This window comes from Lathyrus oleraceus, chromosome 5 (assembly GCF_024323335.1).
Source record: "Lathyrus oleraceus cultivar Zhongwan6 chromosome 5, CAAS_Psat_ZW6_1.0, whole genome shotgun sequence".
Lineage (NCBI taxonomy): Eukaryota > Viridiplantae > Streptophyta > Magnoliopsida > Fabales > Fabaceae > Lathyrus > Lathyrus oleraceus.
In genome coordinates this window covers 351,463,525-351,490,329 of record NC_066583.1, presented here as the reverse complement: position 1 = coordinate 351,490,329, position 26,805 = coordinate 351,463,525, and positions in this window count along the sequence as shown.

Sequence of the window (26,805 nt, the reverse complement as noted above, 5' to 3'; positions counted from 1 at the left end):
CCACCAGATCAGCCACGCCAATTAATGAAGTGCATCTAACGCCTTAGGATTTTTGCTATTTTTAATTTCTGTTTTAATTTTCTTTTATTCCATTTTATTTTAAAAATTCATAACTTCTTTTTTTGGAATCACAAAAATATGGGACCAATAGCAAAAAATTTCTCTTAAATTCTAGTTTCTAAAAATGATTTTTAATTATTTTTGTGATTCCATTTAATATTTTTTGGGAATTATTTCTTTTCTGATTGTTTTTAATTCATTTAAAATACTTTTTTATATTCAAAAATGCCAAAAATATTTTCTTAACATCTTTGGATGATGATGAATCTATGAAAAATATTCTCATCAATTTCTTAATTGATTTGAGATTTATTTGAGATTTTAGTCCAATTATATTATTTTTCTTCATTTTTAATTGTTTAAAATTAATTTCTGTTTTCAAAAAATGATGAAATTTTTTGTCATACCTTGTTTGACCATGTTAGACTTATGATGATCCAATTGGACTTTTCCAAATTGATTTGAATTGGATTTGAAGTTTGACCTTTATTTGTTCATTTTATTTCAAGTATTATTTTAATTCCAAAAAAATACCAAAAATATTTTTGTTATTTCTTGACTTCTAAGCTTCATCTCACTTCTGTTTACCATTGATTGATGTTGATTCCATTCATGTTTGATCAATGTGTGTTGGTTATGTCATTTGGATTTCAATTATGTACATTCCATTTCCATCCCCTTCTTCTTCTTTTTCTTTTTGACCAATGAGTTAATGATTAGTGGTTAGCCTTGATATATGAGAGGTTTAACCTTCTTTGATCCAAATCAAATTCATCTTGATCATAGGTAAGTGAATTGCTTTGCATTAAGGATAGGTTGCTTCTTGGTCAAGCAAAAAACCTAAATCCATACAAGGTCATTCTTCTTTTCTTTTGGCATGGCAAGTTGTAGGAGCTTGGCTTACTAGTCATGGTCTCTAACTTGTGTTTGTTTGCCTATAGTTTTATTGACCGGCCTCAAATAGGTGTGACTACTACATTAGTCCACTTATGATTGCTTAACATAGCGCTAAATTGCCTTATGGCACACTAACACTAACTACTAATCACTAACTTTTAATTCAAGCATTTAATTCTTGCAATTTACTTTAATGCAATTTAATTTATTGCTCATTAATTCATTTGTCTTTGCCCTTTGCTCACTTGAGCTCATTTTTATGTTAATGCAATTTGCCTTTTGCCACTTGAGCACATTATTGTGTATATACTATTGCCTTGTGTTTGTTTTGTCTTTGTTTGTGTGAACCCAATGCAAATGGAGAAAGGACTTAGATTTAGGACCTTACCTATGCTAAATGGAGTTTCAAGAGCAACTAGGCCCCATGCCTTTAGAATGCTAAATATGTTGAAGAGCAACTAGGCCTCATGCCTTTAGAATGCTTAATCTTGAAAGATGAATTGAAAGGACTCCTAATTCTAAACTCACTCTTGTCCATTCTTTTTATTGCATTGTGGAACTTTTTGATTTGTGTGTTCTTGTGATAGGGATCCCAAACTTTAGCCAATTAGAAGAACCATTTCATGAGCATCCAAGATAAGAGAGACAAATCCAAATTGTAAGATCCTAGGAGCTTGATTGTTTATTTGCTTGATTGCTTGAGTTAATTGTGTAAGACCCCAATTTTGACCCTAAGATCCCTCATGGCATCATATCATTGCACTTTGCACTTGCCTCAAGGATCATAGCATCTTGGCCCCTAACCTTTGGGTGGGAACTTGTGTGAGTTGGTTTGAGATCACCAAGCATGCTTGAATTGTACATTATTGATTTTATTATTTTGTTTACTAACCAAAAGCACAAAAATATGTCACTAACATCTTTTATTTTGTAGCTTGAGCAATCATAAGATCTGAGGCTCCTAGGAGACCCTATGCTCATTGATATGGCCAGGTGAAGGTGAAAGCAAGTATGACAATGGTTCCCAAAGCTCTCATTAATCATATATGCCTCCCAAAGTTCTCAATATGTCAATTTGATCAAAGCAAACCAAAGGGCTTGAGGATTGTTTCCCAAGGAAACCCTAATTCATCTGTTCATCAATTGTGCCTTGCTCATGAAGCAACCTCAACCCATGATCAAATACAATCAAGGGAAGTTCTTTAACTCATCATTTCATGCATATTTGAGCTTATTTGAGTGTCCTCAATCATCAATTCATCAAGGTTTTAGGTATGGACTTGAGAAGTTGATCAGTCAATTCATCTGACTATTTTGAAATCTACTGAGACCTAACTTTTGATGTGTTTGTCAAATGGAGATGACCCCAAGAGAAAACATGTTCTTAAGAACCATGTGAAAAACTTTAATGTTCATCAAAAATTGATTTGAAGCTTTTAAGGTCATCATCCATTTCAGAACATTATAGGTCATTTTGATTGAAACCCTAATTTTGGGTCAACTTCCCAAGGACCTAACTCACTCATTTTTTATGATTTTGAGGTGGGATCAAATGAATTGGAACTTTTAATATGTATACTTCATTTTTTATGTTGAACAAATTTTCATAATCTAAAAGAAATACATGTTATAATGCAAAACATTATAGGTCACTTTGGGCCAAAGGCATTGAAATGTGAAAAAGTCCAACTTCAAGTGACCATAACTTTCTCATCAAAAATCCAAATGATGTAAAAGTTGAGTCCATATTTATTGTCTTGAAAAGATATACAACTTTGATGTTGAAGGCTTTGTCATTTGGAGCTTGGATAATTTAAACAGAAGGGCTTGAAGTTGGTCCATTTTGAAAATTTTCACATGCACATGTTTTGCACCTTGAACTTTATGACCAATTTTCACTAATTTCCAAATTCCAAATGGAGTTTTGTTAAACATAACAATTGATCCTCATGTTAAGACCTTTCCAACCATTATCCACAAGGCCATGTTTCATTTTTGGAAGAGGCATTTTCGAAGAGGGGAAGATTTTGGTGCAATTATGGAAACTTGTTTGAAACTCATTGAACACTCCAAATCCCTTTCATCTGCACGTCCAAAACTACTATGCTGATGTTAAGCTTACCAAACCAATAGGATTTGGGCCCTCCATGCGCCTGTACATGCCCATGCATGGAGGCCCTTATCATTCATGCACATGAAACTCTCATGCATTGCCTTGCCTCTTGCTATAAATAGAAGGGTCCAGCTTCACTATTCTTCAACCTGAAGGCGCCTGATATGCTGCAAAATTGAATCCATAACCATACCTAAAGGAATTTCTCTCTTTCATTTCAAAATTTCAGATCTTATTTTCAACTTCATTGGTTGATTATTAGACTTAAAATTCCTTGGCCTTGCTTCATCTTCACCTCCAGAGTAAACTGCAATCAATAGTTGAGAGGAATCGTGCTTCACAGATCCATATTTCCAAGGTTGATGCACAGACTTTTCTTCTTCGAAACTCACTGATTATTGCTTGTTTCTTGTGTTTATATCATAGTCATCAGTTCTTATGACTTTATTAAATGCAAGGTGTTTCTCATTGACTTGGACTCATGGTGAGCGTGCGCCTGTGGTCCATTAGATGTGCCAGGTCAATTAATGAGAACCCATCCAACGCACGTGGTTTTTTCTATTTTCTGATTTAATCCATTTTCTTTCTTTTATTCCAATTTATTTCAAAAAATCATAACTCTTTCATTTTAATTCCAAAAAATATGGAGCCAATTGCATTATTTCCCTTTTAATTTCTAGTTTCTAAAAATAATTTTTAATATTTTTTATTTTTTCGTTTGATATTTTTTATGAATTTTCTCTTTTCTGGTTATTTTTAATTCATTTTAAATAGTTTCTGATATTCAAAAAAATACAAAAATATTTTATTAACCTCTTTGAATGATGATGGATCTATGAAAAATATTCTCATTAATTTATTAATTGATTTGAGATTTATTTGAGATTTTAGTTCAATTAGGTTATTTTTTATTCATTTTTAATTGATCAAAAATAGTTTCTGGTTTCTAAAAATGCTGAATTTTTTTGTCAAACTTTGTTTGACCTTGTTGAACTTATGATGATCCATTTGGACATTTCAAAGTTGATTTGAAATGGATTTGAAGTTTGACCTTTAAATGATTATTTTAATTCAAGTTTTATTTTAATTTTAAAAAAATACCAAAAATATTTTATTTGTTTCTTGACTTCTAAGTTTCATTTTGCTTCTGTTTACTATGGTTTAACCTTGATTCCATCTATCTTTGGTCAATGTACTTTACTTACTTCATTTGAATTCCATTAATGTACATTCCTATTCATCTTTTTCTTTTTTATCAATGAGTTAAAGATTGATGGTTAGCCTTGATATATGGGAGGTTTAACCTTCCTTGATTCAAATCTAATTCATCTTGATCCAAAGATCAAGTGAATGACTTTGCATTAAGGATAGGTTGCTTCTTAATCAAGCAAAAAACCTAAATCAATACAAGATCATTCTCATTTTCTTTTGGCATGGTAAGTCGTAGGAGCTTGGCTTACTAGTCAAGGTCTCTAACTTGTGTTTGTTGCCTATATTTTTATTGACCGGCCTCAGCTAGGTGTGACTACTACATTAGTCCACTTACAATTGCTTAACATATCGCTAAATTGCCTTATGGCACACTAACTCTAACTATTGACCATTGACTTTTAATTCTTGCACTTTACATTAATGCAATTTAATATTCTTGTACATATTATTCATTTGCCTTTGCCCCTTTGCTCACTTGAGCACATGTTTATGTTAATGCAATTTTCCTTTTGCTCACTTGAGCATATAATTGTGTATATACTATTGTGCTTGTGTTTTGTTTTGATTGTTGTGAACCAAATGCAAATGGACAAAAGGACTTAGATTCTAGGACATTCCCTATGCAAAATGGAGTCAAAGAGCAACTAGGCCTCATGCCTTTAGAGAGCTATAAATGTCAAAGAACAACTAGGCCTCATGCCTTTAGAATGCTTAATGTTGAAGATGAATTGAAAGGACCTAGTCTCTAAACTCACTCTTGTCCATTCTTTGTTTGCATTGTGGAACTTTTTGATGTGTGTGTTCTTGTGCTAGGGATTCCAACTTAAGCCTAATTGAAGAACCATTGTCATGAGAATCCAAAGTGAGAGATATAAAAGCCATTAGAAGATTCCTAGGAGCTTTGCTTGATTGTGTGCTTGGTTGCTTGAGTATTTGCTTATTTGCTTGCTTATTCCAAAGGATGGGAGCTACTTGGATCATCACTATGATCTCAAGAAGGGAACTCCAATTGTGGTTTTACTTCTCTTCCTTCACCTCTTGTATGTTTAGGATGTAGCCAGTCTTCTTCTTCCTTCCACTCTAACCCAAGCCAAAACTTTTGTGCAAACATTAACATTTGCTTTCAAAATTAGAAACCTAAGCATTATGCTTTTGATTTTCAAACTTTCTTTTCATAACACTTATTTTGAATTGAATCCTAAGTCAACTTTGACCATATTTTGTAAATACTTTTCATTGGTAAATATAACTCATTCAAATGTTTTGTGGTTTCAATGGCCACTCCTTGCCAAAGCTTTTTCATAAATCCTTAGCTATTAGGTTTGAGTTATCCTTGAGGTTGATATAATACTCACCTATATCCTTAGTGATGGACAATGAGTCTTCCATGCTTATTATAGGGTTAACCCCTCACTAGCATGTTGAAGTTATCCTCACATGGTGGATTTGTGGTTTTAGGTTGAGTTTTCTCCCTTGGATAACAAAAGACCTTAAGGCTTTTGGACCAATCAATTCACCAACTTGTTTTGAGATTTTTATCCCGAACTACGAGGTTTTGATCCTAATTTTTTTTAAGATGGTAAGTAGGCAGTGGGTTTATCCATTCAAACACAAAAATTATAAATAATTTGTACATACTTCTCTCATCCCCCCAATCATGTTTGCACAAATAATTTTTCACAAATACCAACCTACCTTATAACAAATTGGGAAAAGGGCTCCCTAGGAGTACCTAGGATGTTTTGGGTGCTTAAAACCTTCCCATTGCATAACCAACCCCCTTACCCCGATCTTTGACATTTTTATTAGTTTTTGATTCGATAAAACTTCTCGGTTTTTGTTTGCTTTCTAACCTTTCCTTTGGATAAATAGAAGTGTGGTGCCGACTCGAGTTGTATGATTTAGTTTTGATTTAGTCAATAAATCTAAAGGTAACGAATACCCCGCTACAGAAAAGTGGCGACTCTGCTGGGGATCCACCTAGTGGGTTTTGCCTACTTTTCACATTTGTTGTATTGTATTGTGTATATTATTTTGTGACATATTTTTGTGCAATTTGGGATTACTGTATTATATGTAATGTATGAATTGCTTGATATATTAATTGCTTGTATGCTTGGTGATCTTTGTGAGATGAGTTTTATACCCGAACTCGAGTGCACTTAGGATATGAGAATGGCATAGTCTTGTCAACTTGTGTGGACTTATTCCTTAGCAAGTTGACTTGCAAGCCCATTCACTTGGTGGAGGTCATGTTGGGATCAATAATGTCACACGAGTAGTCGTGGTTAGGCATTACTCTTTCCAATATAGACCTTAGAAGCCAAGAACCTTAGTTTACCAAGCCCATATTGGCCTATTTTTTAGGACGTATTGCGAAATTCGTTCAAGTGTAAGATTTGATATGATTGTTACGCGATACTACACTCATAAGAGTCTCTCTTGAGAATATTTTTGGAATACGAGTAGTCGTTTATCCGATAATATCCGAAAGATGGGATGATGACTATGGGAACCTCTTGTAGAACATGTTTTGGCAGGTTTAAACCCTAGTACACTTCTTTTGAGTGGTTCTTAACCGAGACCCCATGCTCGTGACTTGCAACAAACCCTTGATTCATGGTTGATCCATTCTTGTACATCCTTAATATCAATGGAACTTGGGTGTTGATAAGGTGTAAACCATAATCCACCAAAATGGATGATTGATATTAAGGATGACTTGATCCATCCCATGACCTTTGTGTGGTGTGCTTTGCTTGATCCTTGAATATGATTGTTGCATCCATGCATTCATGCATTCATACACATCCATATCTTAAACAATGAGAAAATTTTCAAGGAACTTAAGAGGTCTATTTGCAAATTTTATGAGACATGGATAGACAAAGAAGGAATACAAAGAAGTTCAGTTTCAGACAACCCGGCTTGAAATAGCTAAGGAATTTGACATCTTATGTATTAGACCCTTGGAGTTCAAGACTCGTCATGGGAAGCTTCTGTCTATTCTTGCTACTCAGGTGGATGAAGGTCTGATGAGTGTATTGGTGCAGTTCTATGATCCCTTGTATCGTTGCTTCACGTTCTCGGATTTCCATCTTTTTCCTACGCTTGAGGAGTATGCCTATCTTGTGAGTATACCTATTCTAGATCAGTTGTCGTTCAGTGGCTTGGAGAGAGAGCCTACTTCTCTAGAGATTGATGATCTGTTGCATATAGATGAATCTCTGGTTGGTGCTCATATGACTACCAAAGGTGGAAATCAAGGTCTCCCTTCTGAGTTCCTCATTGCTCAAGCTACTTTGTATGGGAAGGCCATGAGTGAGGATGCCTTTGAGGCCATATTTGTACTTCTTATCTATGGGCTAGTGTTATTCCCCAACATCGACAAGTTTATGGATGTGAACGCCATTAGGATTTTATCTACTCTTAATCTCGTTCTGACTCTGTTGGGTGACACTTATTTCTCTTTGCATATGAGGAATGCAAAGGGTGGTGGTACCACTGTGTGTTGTTTGCCTCTGTTGTACAAGTGGTTTATTTCGCACTTGCCATAGACGGTCGCCTTCAAGGAGAACAAAGGATGTCTACGGTGGTCCACGAGGCTTATGTCTCTCACTAATGATGATATCTTTTGGTACAACCGTGTATACGATGGTGTGCAGATTATTGACTCTTGTGGTGAATTCTCCAATGTGCCTCTTCTTGGTACATGTGGTGGGATTAACTACAACCCCGTTTTAGCACGTCGTCAGCTTGGGTTTCCCTTAAAGGATAAACCCAATAACATTCTGTTAGAAGGTGTGTTCTTTCAAGAGGGTAAAGATCCCCAAGGCTTGAAGGGCAGGATGGTCCGCGCTTGGCGCAAGATTCATAGGAAGGGAAGGAAAGAGCTCGGTCCGAAGAACTGTATTGCTTTGGAACCCTATACCTCGTGGGTTAGGAGGAGAGCTTCTGAGTACCTTATGCCTTATGAGTATCCGAGACCTACACCTTTAGTTATGGCTGGGCCTTCAACCCTCCCTGACCAAGGAGTGGAGGAGTTGAGAGACGAAGACCGGTCACGTGCTTGGATCCGTGAGCGAGAGGAGCTACTTCAACATCTTAGAGATAAGGATGCATTGATAGAGTTTCTTGAGCATCAGGTTACCGACGAACCTGATGATGTGGTGACTTCTCTTCTTCCTCAGTCTTCCAAGTTTTGGAAGAGGAAGTACGATCGACTCACCAAGGAGAAGGAAAATATGGAGGCAGCCTGTGAGAGAGAGGTGAAGAGGCTTCGTGCAGCTTACCTTCCGGTCTCGAGAGCCTTGGACGATTGTTTCTAGGGTTTCATAGGATGTTCATTTTGCTTCTCTCTTATATTGTATTATTTGGTTACCAAAACTGTACTTCTTTGGTGTAAATTTTTTTTCCCAGATATTATTGATATGATATTTCCATATATGTCTAAATGATTAATATTTTCAATATTTGCAAATAGGACTCTAAAGTTCCTTTGATTAAAATAATAAATCATATGCACAAGCATTGCATGCATCATATGCATAAGCAGGTTTTACTCCAGGCTTCTTGATTCAGTGGTCTAACTCTGTGTTCTTCATTTATTTTGAAGATAAGCTGACTCACCGGTACTACACCAGAGCTAACTCTTCAAGACTAATGGATCACCTTGAACAAGTGAACAGAGAGCTGAAGGAGGAAGTGGCCAGATTGACTGCCCTGATGGAGTCTTTCATGGCCGCCCAAAGTCAGTCGTCTCCAACGCCTTCAACTCCTCCCCAGAGGACAGTCATCTCTGAGATTGCCTCTTCAACAGTGCCTGCTGCCAGTGCCCATTTTGCGCCTACTGCTATGCCAGCCGGGTTTCCCTGGGGGATGCCTGCGAACTTTGTTCCCGAGGGTTTCGCCCCAACGTTTGCTTCTCTACCGACATTTAGCCTGGTCCTTGTTGTACCACCTCCGGTCGTGCATACTATGCCGAGAGTAGACGACACCATTTATCACTTTGAGCCATCTGAGGGCCCGGACGTGTATGAAAAGATGGACGCTATGAATGATCAGTTCCTTGAGCTTCGCAAGGAACTAAAAACTCTCAGAGGGAAGGACCTTTTTGGCAAGTCTGCTGCTGAGCTTTGTCTGGTTCCATATGTCAAGATCCCTGTAAAATTCAAAGTGCCTGACTTTGAAAAATACAAGGGAAACACTTGCCCTCTCAGCCACTTGGTTATGTATGTGTCGCATCGCGCGAAAAACCGGCGGGAAAAGAAAGAACAACAGAGCCGCCACCGTGCGTTATTTATCCCAAAATAGGGAAAGGAAACGCTCAGAGTAAACCTGGGAAAGAACATGGTCTCGCGACCAAAGAGGATGGGTTCGGGAGTCGGTTATGCGAAGGGAAGGTATTAGCACCCCTACGCATCCGTCGTACTCGACGGGATCCACGCACAATAGGAAGGAAAATGGTTGCTAAAACACTGCTCATACACACACACATTGGCTGAAAGAGACACAAGAAAACTGACTGAAACTGACTCGGCAGGATACCGCATCCTGGGCCTACTTAGTCTATCAGGCATAGACATCAGAGTCGAAGTAGTTCGGACTGGGGGAAACGACACATGCTCGCTAGGATATCGCATCCTATGCATACGTATCTTCTCGGACGAGAGAAGAATCAGAGCATTCGTAGCTCGGCTGACACGCACACACACAAAACAAGGCAAAGGCAAACGTGGAGCCTGAATGCCAATCACTGGACTTACATCAGCATCCGAACCAAACACACGCACACTGGAACCCAAATGCCACTCGATGGACTTACATCAGCTTCCAAGCACACAACAACACAACAAGTTGATAGGGAGTCGGGGACTCGAGCCTATAACTGTCAAACACACACAAACAGACAGACGGCAAATGCTAAGGAGTCACAGACTCGAGCCTAGCAAAGGTCAGACAACACACACAAAAGAAAGAAAAGGCGCCCGGAGAGATCAGCTCAATCTCCTGCCTACATACTTCATCTGGTGTGAAGATCAGGGCGATGTAGTTCCCCTACGGAGGGATAAAGGACTAGCCTAACCAGATAACAGAGGGAGACACAACTAGGGAGACTACGACTCGAGCCTAGATGTTATCATGCAAATCATCCCTAAGTTAAGGTTTCTAGCTAAATGGCACAAGGGCCAACCTATCCTAAGCATGGCTCACACAGGAAGCAAGCCACACACACTTAACTTGCACAGGAAGCAAGCCAAGTAAAACCTAACTTGCACAGGAAGCAAGTCTAAACTAATCCTAACTTGCACAGGAAGCAAGTCAAACAATCCTAACTTGCACAGGAAGCAAGTCAAACAATCCTAACTTGCACAGGAAGCAAGTCAAACAATCCTAACTTGCACAGGAAGCAAGTCAAACAATCCTAACTTGCACAGGAAGCAAGTCAAACAATCCTACAAACACAGATAGCACACACTATACACAAGCAAGTGGCTCAAACAAGGGTTAGGTTTTAGTCGAGGGGTCATATCAACCTCAACAAACAAACCTCTGGAATGGGGTGAATGTGCTCTTAACCTTGCCATTGAGGGGCTAAGGTGAAGCAGATGAAAGGTGAGTGAAGATAAGACTTCACAGCTCTTATCCCTGGCCTGGGAGAGCTCAAGACAAGAATGTGTGGGTTCAGAAAGTGGGAACCCTTCTACATATTTAAAACTGACTCAACTGTGCAATTGTACAAGATCTTGGGTTTGTATCTGCAATGCATCAACACAGTGGTGTGAGCAAAGCAGATGACACACTGAATAGTGGGGGATAGATTGCATATCCCTACCTTCCACCAATTGCCTCTTCACTTAGGAGGACCTTGACTCTATGCAAGGACAAAATTAAACATCCACAAACATTGCCTCTTAAGGAGGACTTCAGACAGTTGCCTGGCCAAGTAACAGGCCAGGTCTTCCAGACTACATGAAGTAAAAGAGACATACCTCAATGCAAATTGCTTATACAATCAAAGCAAAGCAAAAAGTTCACAAGGAACTAAGCAACTAAAACACCTGAAACAGTCAAGCAGATGTTAGTATGCAACTTCAAAACAAAACAAACAGAAACAGACACCAACAGTCAATTAGAGGCACATGGATGTGCAAGGCACAAGGCTTAGGGCATGTGAGCCAAGCCACCTACAAAACAAAGAGGTTAGACAATGATATTCAAGCAAGCTCAATCAAAAGAATTGGTCTCAATGGCCATTTGATGGTCAACCTGAAATCACAAGCTCAAAGGTGAGTACCAGGACCACTAGGGCAAGCCTAGGGTCAAAAGAGATTAAGAAAGTCAAAACAGCAAGGGGTAAGTATCCAAAATCATGTTCAAACAATTAGGAAACAAAACCAATTGGGTTCACATTCATATCAATCATCATCATCATTTCATGAACCATTTAGGTCAAAGTATGGCAAACAGAAGCTCATAGAAGTCAACAGCAAGACTTAACTCAAAAGCAATCTTAAAAATTTCCAAAAATCACCAAATAAATCATGATCAATCAAAACCCATAGCATGGTAAGCATGTCAAATTTCAACTCATTTGGACAAGTGGAAGGCAGTCAATGAAAATCAGAAAGTCAAAGCCATTTTGAACATGCTCAAAGAAGTCAACCAAACATGCATCAACTTAGAAAAATCATAAATCAGAAATGGTGTATGATAAATGAATGGGACTAAAACCATGGCAAATATGAGGATGTCTAGTTATCTCATGTAAAATTTCATGTCCATCTAATAAAGTATGAGAATTTCACAAATGAAATGGGAACAAGTGTCACACAAGGTCAACATATGACTAACCAGGGGAGAAAATCTCAAACAATGAGGAAATGCCTCAAACAATTCTAAGAAAATTCACATGTAAACTAGACATACAGGAGTAGGTTCATGCAAAATTTCAATCCATTTTGAGGTCAAGAAGCATGGTAATGAAAATCATGAAGTTGGTCATCAATGGTGTGACACAAATTGTCACACCCTAATTCAAAAAAATCAATACTCACAAACCACAAATGATAAATTCACAAACTCTACACCAAAATCACCATGAATGTGTCTAGTTTGAGCACAAAAAATTTGGGAGCCATTGGATACATTCTCATCATTTCACAAATGTTTTGGCAAAGTGTACAAAAATTGGTCACATGTCACAAACCCTAGCAACATTTAAAAACCACTCATCCAAAAATTCTGGAAAAATAATGATAAAAAAGTAGAGATCATGATGAACACAACACAAAAAATCCCATTCAAATTGGATTAAAATTGAAGCATTTATGATTTTTGGAAGATTGGTTATAAAATGTGAAATTAAAATGGAATAAATGAAGCAAGAATGGCAAAGTTGTAATTCTATGATTCACTTAATTAAACACGGTCGTTTTAGCCAGGTAATGAAATGTTTTGATTGGCTGTTGGAAACAAACCAGGCATGCACGTGAGGAATGGGGAAAAATTCTGGGCAGACGATTGGGATTAGGGTTTCCACTGTTCATCCCTCTCAAAAATCATGATTTCACAAACTTGCCCAAAAATCTCAATTGAGGACATCAACATGATCAGCAAGCAATGGCAAACAAGAGTCTATCATCATTTTTCATTAGAACACAAACACATTCATGAATCGAGCAAAATAAGCAAGCATCATCAAACTTCAAAATGACCTAACTTCATGAATAAGCATCCATTTCAAAAAGTAAAAACATCATGACAACCAGCATAGAAAGACCTTTTAAAATCATGTATCAATTTGACAAAATAGGGAGGTCGAATCCATACCAAAAATTGAAGGACAGTTGTGTTCTTGATGTTGTTTGGCTGTTTGGAAGTGGAACAGTTGCAGCACAGCTATGCCTTGATGTATGATGAAGATGCCTTGGCTTGTGGATGCTTGGAATGACTTCAAATGAACTCTGCCATGGCTAATGCTTCTTTGAAATCAGTGTTAGGAAGGGAGTTTACAGGTGGGAAAATGTGGTTGGAATGAACTCAAGATGTTGTTTGAATGATGTCTAGGCAAGGCAAGGTTTAGTTCATCATGAGTTTTGTTGACTGGTTCTTGAAAAGTGCAAAGGAGTGAGTTTTTGGAGAATGAGTGTGTAGCGGTGTATTCGTCGCTATATGATCTATCGATTAAATCATAAGCTAAGAGATACATTGAAATTTTCGAGTCGCCACCGCACTTTTATTTATCCAAAGGATTGGCTAAAAAGCGAACAAAAGCCTAAGAAGTTTTACACGTAGAAAACTAATAAAAGATCAGAGATTCTGGGTAAGGGGTAAATTACGCAATGGGAAGGTGTTAGGCACCCACTACGTCCTAGGTACTCCTAGGGAGCCCTTTTCACACTTGTTATGCAAAAATTATTATTTGTTATGACATAAAGATTGTGCAAACATGATTGGGATGGTGAGAAAAGAATATACAAGTTTATTATTATTGGGTTCGAACGGATGAACCCGTTGCCTACGTACCTCCCATCAAAGGTAAGGATCAGAACGCCGTAGTTCGGCTAAAAGATTTCCAAAAGTGGGTTAGGTTCAATTTTAAACACAAACCCTAGGTCTTACGTTATCCACGGGAGAAAACTCAACCTTATACAAACAACAACGTCCACCATGTGAGAACAGCTTCAACTGGCCAGAGAGGGGTTAACCCTATAATAGGCGAGGAAGACTTACAATTCAATCACTAAAGACAGAAGGTGAGATTAACATCAACCACTAAGATAAATCAAACCTATAGCTCATGTATGAAAAGATTAATGGACAAAGCCAAAACAATTGAGTGGATGAAGTTAACTGATTATGATTATGAAAATGGAGTCAAAGTATGATTAAGATCAATTCAAATAAGTATTATGAAATGGAGTTTTGAAAAAAAGTCAAGGACTTGAGTCCGGGTTTTTAGTTAGAAAACATGAAAATGTTTGCACAACACTTATGTCAAGTTTAAAAGATAAAGTGTGAACAAGTCTAGGACATAATGGATGATGAATGGATGAAGGATGGATAGTAAAACTTCTTAGAAGGTTCACTTCTTGAAATCATATAGCAGATGATTCAAGTGTGTCCTTTGGAATAGCAATTAATAATAATAAACAAACAAAGCAAGCAAAAGCGGATATCGGATGCCAATCAATGGTCTTATACCAATCTCCTAAAACAAAACGGGATGTCAGAAGCCACTCAATGGTCTTACACTAATCTCCTCGAACAAAGAAATAAAAAGCGGATACCGGATCCCAATAGATGGATTTACACCAGTCTCCTAAAACAGAAATGGATATCAGATGCCACTCAATGGACTTACACTAATCTCCTCAAAAGAAAACAAAGGAATGAAAATATGGAAAGTCAACTGCCAATCTATCTGGACTTAGGTTAACTCCACAGTATGGTCCTAGGAAATCCAATGCCACATCACAGGGACTTACAATGGATCCTCACATACAAGAACAAAAGCAACAGTATGATCACAGGAATGCAAATGCCAACTTACAGGGACTTATAATTGCAACCTTCTCATACAAACAGATGAACAAACTATGATCACAGGAAAACAGATGCCAACTTACAGGGACTTATAACTGTATCCTCACATACACACAGATAAACAGAAGATATGAGTGACCAATGAGGTCTTACACTCTATCCTTCCATATCACAGGAGCAAATGCCAAAGCAATGGACTTACAATTGTCCTCAATGGGCAAACAACAATGATAGCATCACAAAACAAATGAGATGATCATGCATTAACGGCAATTGATGATGATGATAAATGCATAGCATACAGGCAAACAAATGCATATGAAGCAATCAATCAATCAATGAATAGCAAACAGCACACTCTATAGCCAAACAATGGGGGCTCACACAAGAGGGTTTGACTTTAAAAGTCCACTGTAATGGATAAAGGTCGCTCTTAACCTGGCCATTGAGGGACTCAGGTGAAGCAGATGAATAGGAGATGAGGGGTGTGCCTCATTGCTTCAATCTCAGATAAGAGAGAGCATCAAAGAAAGTGTGGGAGTTCAGAAAGTAGGAACTCTCTCCACATTATTGACTCGATTAGATCTTGGGTATTTATCTCATTGCTTCTACCATGAAATGGGAGCAAAGAGAGGACACACTGAATAGTGGGGGATAGATTGCTTATCCCTACCTTCCACCAATTGCCTTACTTGAAGGACTTTTCCTGCTTAGGACAAATATAAACAAGCACAGGCATTGCCTCTTAAGGAGGACTTCAGACAGTTTGCCCGGTCAAATAACAGACCGGGTCTCCAGACTACATGAAGAAGAAATAATTATACCTCAAAGCAAATGCTAAAAAGCAAAGCAAGCAAGCAAGTTCAAAGAACTTAAGCAACTAAAGTACCTGCAAAAGTCAAACCAATTAGTAAACAGTTCAACAATTAAAACAAAGAGAAATGAACCAGAAGTCAACCAACAGAGGGACCAATTGTGCAAGGCACAAAGACTCAAGCATATGAGTCACCTACAAAACAAATGTTAGCACAATATAAACAATTCAAATCAGGCACATTAGAATGATCCTCAAAGCATTGATGCTTAACCTGAAACAGATGAACTCAACATAAGCTCAGAAGACCACTAGGACTAGCCTAGGGTCAAAGATGAAAGAGAAAGGTCAAGGCAGCAAGCAATGTTCAATCAAAGTCAAATTCAATCATGTAGGAATCAAACACAATTAGATTCAAACTTATATCATGCATCAAGGTCATTTCATATGCAAAAGAATGCAAAGCATAGCAAAGGAAGCATGCAAAAGTCAACAGCAAAGACTTCAATCAAAAGTCAACTCAAACATTTTCAAAAATCATGAAATAAATCACACTCAATCCTAACATCTAACATGGTATACATGCAAAATTTCAATGCATTTGGATGAGAGGAAGGCAGTCAATGAAATTCATGAAGTTAAACCAAATTCAAGTAAGCATGGTGAAAGTCAACAAACATAGGTCAACTTCAAAAAATCATATCAATTTGAAAACAGAAGAGAAATGAATGAAATTAACACCAATGCAAAGCTTGAGATGTCTAGTTATCACATATGAAATTTCATGGTCATACAATAAGATATGAGAATTTCATAAAGGATTTGGCAAGGCATAGCACAAAAAGTCAACAAATGACCACATATGGAAGAAAATTCTCAAATAAATGGAAAACAGCAAGATTAATTCCAAGAAAATTCATACATCAATTAGACATACAAGGGATCATTCATGCAAAATTTGGAGTCATTTGGATGTGGGGAAGTGTGTGAACAAAATTTGTGAAAATGCATGATCATGGTGTGACACAAATTGTCACACCCTAATTCAAAAATTCATATCTATCAAACCACAAATGAGAAATCCACAAACTTTATATGGAAATGAAGATCAATGTGTCTAGTTTTACCACAAAAAAATTTCAAAGGCATTGGATATAACATGAGAATTTCACAATTGAAATGGCAAAGGGTATCATTCATGCACACATGTGAAGAAATCATTTATCATTTAAAATCCAGCCAACCAAAAATTAATTAAAAATCATGATTAAATAATAGACATCTTTGTGATCATCATGCAAAAAAAATCATAATTTTTGGAGTTAAGATGAGCAAGAAATGAATTGTTGAAGTTTGATGAATAATTGAACAAAGTATGAAACACATAGCATGATCAATGGTCAAACACAAGTCAACGGGTGGCATATGTGTAATATTTGCTTTCATTAAACAAAACGACATCGTTTCGGGGGCGCCCAGGAAATGTCCTGATTGGCCCGCCCCCAATGAAACAGTGGCAAAGGCAAAGACAACCAATCACCACCCAATTCTGGAAAGCTCCTGCAGCAATAGGGTTTCTACTAGCAGGGCACATGCTCATCTTCAAACAATTATCATGGCCAACAAACCTCCGACAGAATCACGCAAACCAACATGATAACACAAATGTAATACACATGCAGCATAGAACAACAGCATGGCATTTCCAAGTTCATGCAACATTCGACCAGCATACAATAATCATCATCATTCATACAGCAAACAAACAAATAAACCAACATATTTCACATGGATTTTTCTGGACAGAGTGTTTAATTCAAATAACAGCAGCAACAAACATCATCACCTCACTCAATATCGATTGAAATCCGAACAAACCAACAACTGACATGGCAATGGTGATCAACAGCAACACAACAACTTGACTAGCATACAACAGCATTCATCATCATTTATCATTTAAATCGACAGCACGCGAACACAGCAACATTCAATAATCAAACCAACAAAATTATGAGAAAAATTCTGGACATGGTAAGTTTCGAAACAGCCAGCATTGACATACTCATCATCATCATGTAATCATCAAAACAACTGCACTCATTATGTTTATGGGATCTCAAAACTGCAGCATGCATGGCATTGTGGATCTCAAGCAATATTAAACAGACATAAATCAAAGAAATTCTAGGCGTGGCAGGGTTAAGCAACAGCAGGATTCATTCATCCTTATGCAATCAAACAAAACAGACAATAGCAACAGTATTCATTATCATGTGCTCATCATGAATAAAAGCATCACAATAAACAATCACACAATAGTCATGTCAAACTATCCTCATGCAACAATAACCACAACAAAACAATCATTATCCATAGGAACTTCTGGTCATGGTCATATTTAAACAACAGCAAAACATCATAACAGCAGTAGCAACATCATACAACCATACCATAACCAAGCATATGCGACCCAACACAACAAACATGTAACAGCATGGTATTGACAGCATGGTATAAGGTGTTCATCAACATCCAAACAAAATGAACAACAGCAAACAACATGTGGATTTAGCAAGCAGCAGGACATTGATGTTTGTCAATTATTATCACTTGAAATTCAGCATAGCAGTACATCAACATTCAGCATAGCAGCAACAAGGTTTCAGCATTGTAAGCAATTCATGAGGTTTTTCTAAATTATTGTAAGGTTCAGCAATAGCAGCAACAACTCATGTTCATCATATAATCAAAACAAACTCATCCTCAATATGCATTCTCAACCAAAATTCAAGAGGCATGGCAGCATATGTTTGTCAGCATCATATCAAACAAAACAAAAGTACCCGACAGCATACAAACAGCATTAGGGTTTGGCAGCATGGTTTGACAGTATGGTTTGACAGTATGGCTCATGGTATCTTCAAACAAATTCAGCCAACATCCAAACAGCATCAAACAGCAAACACACAATCATGGGAGTTTCTAGCCATGATTCATGATTCAAATAACAGCATCATTCATCAAGCAACTAATTAATCCAACAACAGCACATAGACAACAGGCTATAGCAAGCATGGTTCAACAACATCATCACACAAAATTAGGGCAAGCAATCACAACAGCAAGGCCTCGGTATCATGTTCTCATAGCAGGCAAACCAACAACAGCACATCATTCAGCAATATACAAGCATGATCATGGAAAAATCTGGTGCAGTTCACATAGCAAGGCACTTTATGTAATCCACAAACATGATTTCAATCAAGCATCAAACAAAACATGATTCAACTAAACCACACAACAGTACATAACAGAACCAATATAACAGCAGCAGGGTATGCTCATCAAATCATGTAATCATCAAGAACAATAGCAAGCTAGCAGCATGGTGTCCAACATGTTATCCATCAACACAAAATCATTTAGCATGGTAAACAAACAAGGTTCAGCAACTACTACCATCACCTAAACTCAACCAACAACAAAACACTTAATCATTCATGAGAAAAACTGGGCAGGGTTAAGTTTGGCATGAACAGCATACAATCACAATCCTCATGCAACTCGAAAATTTATTATGCTCAGAAATCGAAATTAGGTATGCCAAACTCCTCAACAATCATCCAGTATCACAAATATATCATCACATTCCATCGAAATAAAACCAGCATGGCAAATCGATCAAAAAATCATTTGCTCACAAAGAAATAAAATCAGATTTCTCTCAATACAATAGATCATTCAACATGGTTCAAGCTGCATTAGAACAAGCATGGAAGGACCTTTCATAAACATATAATAGCATGGAGAAAGAAGGGATTTGAATCCTTACTTGGTTTTGAAGAAATGCAAAATGCAGTGAGGTTTTGATGGATGTTGTGCTGCAACAGGTGGCTCTTATGCTTGGCAATGTTGATCCTTGATGTATGTTAGCTCAGCAACCTTTGGTTTGACTCTAAATCCAAACTGCCATGGGAGGATGCTTTGAAAACAGGGCACAATGAAAAGGTTACAGTGGTGGTTTGATGGTGCAAACAACTCCCAACTGGTGGCTAGAACATGGAACAAAGAAAAGAAAATCGTGGCCTTTGAAATTTTGGAATAGCAATTGCCAATATGCAGAAAATGCAAGAGAGGAGTGAATGAGGTTTTCTGTGTGTTTTCCAGTTGTGGCTAGGGTTAGAAAGAGCAGGAAATGTTGTTTTTATATGTCTGTTTAGCAATGGTTAACCGAGTGCTAAGCTGGCTTAATTCAAAAATCACCAATTGCCACTTTTGCTAATTGCTCACAAGTGGAAAATGGAGGGTATAAGTTGGTCGAGTGGGCCTTAAACAGGCTGTAAACAGACTTGCCAACTGCTGTTTTGCATCTGTTTTTGGTCTTACTAACAATGCCTTGCTCAAATGAAAATGATTGTACAATTTGTCAATTTGAAAAATGTGGAAAATGGAGGTGCAATGCTGCTTGTTTATGGGCTGGAAAGGCTGCTAGCAGACCATGTTTGTGCTATTTGTAGCGGTACATGTACTGCTGTACTTTGTTTTCCTTTATTTGAAACCAAATGCCAATTTTCAAGTTTTTTGCATTTTGGTTAAAAAGGTAGTGAAATGATGGTATGGACATGAATTTGGGATTGGAGCAAGTTTCAAATATGGTTTAAAGCATTTCCCAATTGACCAAATCAAGAAAAAGTCAAAAACTCAAAAAGTCAAAGTTTGGTCAAACTTTGAATTTAAATGCAAAAGGTCCAAAAATGCCATTTTGAATGGTAAGGTTTTAGGTCATGAAATTTATATTTTTGGAAAGAGGATGAAAAATGTGGTTTGTAGGAAAAAACCCCACCAAATTTGGCCTTATGGTTTGAGAGATATGGCTTGTTGAAGTTCAAAAATTGATGAAAATGATTTGATCATATCTTGACAACCACACATGGGATTTGAGATTTCTTGGACTTTTTGAAAATGGGAGAACAAGATCTTCAACTTTCATGTTGGGCAAAAATTCATTTGAAGCTTGTATCATGATGTAAGTTGAGGATCAAGAAGTTTCCATTTTTGGCAGTTGAAATTACAGGTCCACTTTCTATTTCTGGAAAATTTTCTGTTTGACTTGATTTTCTTCCATGATGAGGTTGAACATGATAAATGAGGCTTATACAAGCATGAATGAACTCCTTCAAATCAATTCTATCCATCATATCTCTGATTAAATCAACTGTTGACCAAGTTTGACTGTCTGTTGACTTTTCTAGGGTTTTGGCCTGATTGATGCAATTCTGATGAATTCCAAACCCTAATTCCTTGAGAAATTGACTTCAAATGATGTCCCAAGTTGTATGAACCTTTGATTAATGATCATGGTGCCCAAATTCTGCAAGAATGGCCACCATCCATTGCTTTGACTGATCAATGACTGACTTTGACCTAATTGCTGATGATTGCTTCCACTGCAAGCAACAAGGTTAGACTGACAATATTTTTGTACTTTTTGAATGATAAACATATGAAAGCAAAGATATACAAATGCAAAGTATGCTTGGTGATCAAGAAACAAACCCACAAGGCAATCTATCCACTAAGAGGAAAGCAAAGGCATGCAATGATCCTTGAGGCCATGATATGAATGATATGGGCCATGAGGGATCTTAGGGCCCAAAATTGGGGTCTTACAGATGCCCCTATTTAAGGTCATTCTAGCCGGAGAAGTGAAGTTTAGAAATCTTCATCTCGACGCGGTAGAATGGACTTAAATAACAGTAATGAGACAAATTTTGGTCCCTAAGAGACCTCATGATGCAAATGTATGTATGCAAAAGACACAAATTCTGTGGGGAATATGATTCACACAGAAGAAAAGACGATCCATCGGAGTAATACACTCACCAGGAACAGAGACTCTATCCAGACTCTATGGGGATAATAAAAGAAAAAGAAATGCGTGAACAAGACACGACTCTAAACTGGGGAAAAACAAAACTGACACAGCGTGAACAAAACACGACTCTGATTAGAAGAATAGAAAACAGACAGGAGAACTCACTGGGGAGTGAAGGACTCACACTGGGAAGAGAATTCCAAATGGAAAATAAATCCATTGGAAAGACACAAGCTGACTCCTGGGGAGAAGCAAAAGAAAAGGTTCCACTGGGGAAGCAACAAAGAAATGAGATGTTACCAAGCATACGGGTAACAAACTCAGGAAAATCTGACTCCACAGGGGGACCGAGGTCATAATAGGGAGCAGAAAGGAAGGAACACCAAGGATACCGGTTACTGGGTATATAATAGGTGACCGACCAAAGCGTGAATTGGATTCCACTTCCAAGACACTCATCACCCTGAAGAGAGCCAGAAAAGCAAACTTGTTTATAGGATGGACATTCAATTCCACAAGGAAAATGAATCTTACTCTGAGGGGAAAACAATCAAAAGATTGACCCAAAAGCGAACGAGATATAATATCCATTACCGTCAGAACGTGGATAGAATACTCAGATGAGACATATTATTCATTACCGGCAGACCGTGAATAATAAAGTCCGAAATAGTGAATTGGTTTTCACTTCCAAAACACTCATCATCCGAAAGGAGGGCTTGAAAAAGCAAATCGACTTACAGGATGGGCATTCGAATCCACTATGGGAAAACGAATCTTACTCAACTGGGGGCACAAACCCAAAGAGTGCATGAGATATAATATCCATTACCGGCAGACCGTGAATAATATACTCGCATGAGATATATTATCTATTACCGTCAGAACGTAGATAATAAACTCGCATGGTAAGAAACACCAGAGATACCGGTTACTGGGTATATAATAGGTGATCTACCGAAAACGTGAATTGGATTTCACTTCCAAAACACTCATCATCCAAAACACAAACTGGTTAAAGGATGGATATTCGATTCTACAAAGAATACGAATCTTGCTCAGTTGGGGAAAATCAACAAAGGATTCCAACTAAAGAGCGCATGAGAAATATTATTCATTACCGGCAGACCGTGAATAATACACTCGAAAGGAAAAGACACCAGAGATACCGGTTACTGGGTATATAATAGGTGACTAACCAAAAAGAGAGACAATCGATACCAAGCATCCGGGTAAACGAAAGACAACTCAAAGGGATAAATTGCAAGCATCCGGCAATCATCCAACAATCAAAGAAATATTCGACTCCGCAAAGGGAAATAACGAATCTTACTCGACCGGGGAAACACAAAAGGCTTCGACTGAAGAGTGCATGAGATATATTATTCATTACCGGCAGACCGTGAATAATATACTCGCATGGAAGATTATCCAAACCGGTTACTGGGTTAACAAAGGATGAATCAACCGAACAGAAAGGCATCGGGATACCAAATTAGGTATATAATGATGACCAATCAAAAGGAACAACAGCCATTACCGACAAAAGGGTAAATGAAAGGCAAACTGCTGAGGATAAATTGCAAGCATCCGGCAATTATCGATAGAAGACTAGCTGGGGATGCACTGGTAAACAACCAATGATCCGGGGAACAAATCACTAGCATACGGTGAAAAGACCCACTGGGGATAAAATTGCTAGCATACGGCAATTATCCACAAAAGACTTGCTGGGGAAATAAGTGCTGATCTGAGCAACTTACACAAGCAAAGGAAAATCATCATCAAATATTGAATGAAGATAACCACAAAAATTAGGGTTTACATCTACCGAATACGGGGTAGAAGACCAAAAAACTCCGCGTGGGGATAGAACAAATCACAAATCCGCACGGGAAATCAAAATAGGGTTTATAACAAACCACCAACTGCTGAAGAGCAGGAAAATAGGATTTACAACTACCGAGTATACGGGTAGAAAACCAAAAACTCTGGCTGGAGAATAAAAGGTGTATAACCACAAATTCTGTTAAGAAAGCCAGGAAAAGATAGGACTTACAACTACCGGTTACGAGGGTAGAGGCCCAAAAAACATTCCGCTGGGGAACAACCCACTGGGAAGTACAAGATATTTGACAAATAGCCAATTCGGGAATGATCCGAAAAGACAGACTAAATCAAGACACGTCCTAATGAGGATGTAACTCAAATAGGAAAATCCATCCCAATATATGTGTTGGGAGGAAACGGAAGAAACCGTCATCCACGAGGATATATCTCGGTGGGGAACTGCAGAAGGAAAGACAGACATTTTCTGCTTATGGGGTTGACTCTATATGGAGAGATTTTAAACACCCGACATCTGCTTAGGGAGATCTGTAAGGAGATCTATATCACCATAGCAGGAGACACGACAAACAAAAGATATATGGCGAGAAAATGCAACATGAATATCTGAATGTTTATGAATATGCATGAATATGCGTGATTTATGTTTGATGAATGCTGACAAAACAGACAATTCTAACACAAACAGGTTCAGGAACCAAACGTCCGGTATTATACTTCCAGGGGAACAACCAGCTGGAAGCCAATCTGCGGAGATCCACATGCTGTAAAGCAAAGATCTGCGGGTACTGCTGAAGAAGCAGAGGGTCGGAGATATCAGGAAACAACCCAATCAGGGTACAGAAAGTCACAACGGGCAAAAGCGGCCACCAAGACGAATCTGTAGGGGAACAAGAGAAAGTCCCAGAGTATCTGCAGGGGATCCCAGTGTCGACTGAGAAACAAAGGGGCATAAACACGAACTGCTGTAGAAGCAAATCCACACAACTCCACTGGGAGAGAATCCACTGAGGGAGAATGATATCATCCAAATAGAATCTAACTGCATAAGCAACTCTATTGGGGAAAACTGTCGGCTACTCTCTTGGGAACAAACCACTGAGGGAGGACAGATCAAACAAGTATATTCTGCAACGGACCACTCCACTTGGGGAGAATACACACAGCAAACTGATCACAACAAGTAGATTCTGCAATATAAGCCACTCTACTGGGGATCACAAACAGTCAGGAAATTAATCCATTCACTGGGGGCTAGAGCCATCATCCGACCATATCGGGGATTGAAGGAGTATTCAACAGGCGAAACTGCCGCAACAAACATTCTGCAGACTAAGCTGAGGAAAAGACGGTTGCAAATACTGGGATGTCAACCCAAACAACCACTGAGTAGGAAAATAAATCCTGCTCTGCTGAAGAGAATAACCTCTGATGGAGAGATAGCAATAACTCCACAGACGACTTCGCCGGGGAAAGGTAAAGTGCCGGGTATCAAACCACTGACTTACCGAGTCTTCAAAGAGAACAACCGTGCTGAGGAAACAGACAAATCCTGCTGGCACACTGCATGGGGGGAAAAGCGGTAACAAACTCCACTTGCAACCCTGGTGGGGATATTAATAACAGCTCTACTCGCGACTCCGGGGGGAGTATCAATCAATCAGTTACACTCATGACTGTGCTGAGGAGACAAATAAAGTCTGGGGAATACGACCCACTGGAGAAAGTGACGGGGTACCAAGGTAACGAACCATCAACCGCCGAAACTTCTCAATAAAACACCCATGCTGGGGAAAACTGCTGCTGGAGAATACAAAGTCTTCAACAACACATCACTTGCGACTGTACTAGGGAACAGCCCCAACAACAACTCTGTTTGAGGAACAACCCCAACAAAGATCTGAAGAAAGAAGATACAACCAAACCAGGAATATGAACCAATGTCTTACCTGTTGGGAATCATGCCACCCTCGGGAGAGCACTGAGATATTCTTGAGTATCCTTTCAATCTTTGTGAATGTTCACTTTGTTTAAAACAAAAATTTGAAAAATTTGATTTTAAAACAATGACATTTTATCAATTTAAAGCATGCAAAACATTTGTTGAATTGAAACAAATAAGAGTGCAAATAATTGGATAAAAAGCTCAAATTGATTTGATGGAATGGTAGTCTGCAAATGGCAAGACTCCATAGATCTGTACAAATTTGAAATCAGTGATATATATTGGAAGAGGGCTACATTGAACATAATGATCCTTTCTCTACCAATTTGAATCTCGATGTATCCGAAGCTTCGGTTGACGACGAATCGAGAATCTTCTGACGAAATGACGACTGATGAACCAGAAAGTCTTGTCAGGATGCAGTTACTTGCCAAATCCCTAATTTTTGCCTAGATTGCCCCAGAGTGAGGTACTCAATCTAGCGGGATGCAAATATATCTTTTTTTTCAAGTCTCTAATTTTTGCCTGGATTACCCTTGCGGGTTCTCCACCGAGACGCTCATTTTTGCCTAAGCCGCCCTTTCGGGTTTTCAACTTAGCGAGCAATTCTGTTTTTTCATTCTTTTTTTCATTTGCATATACTTTTTTTTTTAGGCAAAGTATCTCTTAACTGCATCTGAATTCACAGGACGAGTGAAATCCTCCCCATCCATTGTTGTAAGCATCAAAGCACCGCCTGAAAAGGCTCTCTTAACAACATATGGACCCTCGTAGTTTGGAGTCCACTTGCCCCTGGAATCGGGCGCGAAAGACAAAACTTTCTTGAGCACAAGGTCACCTTCTCGGAACACGCGAGGCTTGACCTTCTTGTCGAATGCTTTCTTCATTCTCTGCTGATACAACTGACCATGGCACATGGCGGTTAATCGCTTCTCTTCAATCAAATTCAACTGGTCATAACGACTCTGAATCCATTCAGCATCAGTCAACTTGGCTTCCATCAAGACTCGCATTGATGGGATCTCCACCTCTACTGGGAGAACGGCTTCCATGCCATAAACAAGAGAGAAAGGGGTTGCCCCTGTTGAAGTGCGTACAGACGTACGGTATCCATGCAAAGCAAATGGCAGCATCTCATGCCAATCTTTGTAGGTGACAGTCATCTTCTGGATAATCCTCTTGATATTCTTGTTAGCAGCTTCAACAGCCCCATTCATCTTGGGTCTGTAAGGAGAGGAGTTATGGTGTGCAATCTTGAATTCAGCGCACAACTCATCCATCATCTTATTGTTCAGATTGGATCCATTATCAGTAATGATCCTTTCTGGCACACCATAACGGCAAATCAACTGATTCTTGATAAACTTCACAACCACCTGTCTGGTTACGTTCGCGTATGAAGCGGCTTCAACCCATTTGGTGAAGTAGTCAATTGCTACGAGAATAAACCGATGTCCATTGGACGCTTTCGGTTCAATCATACCGATCAT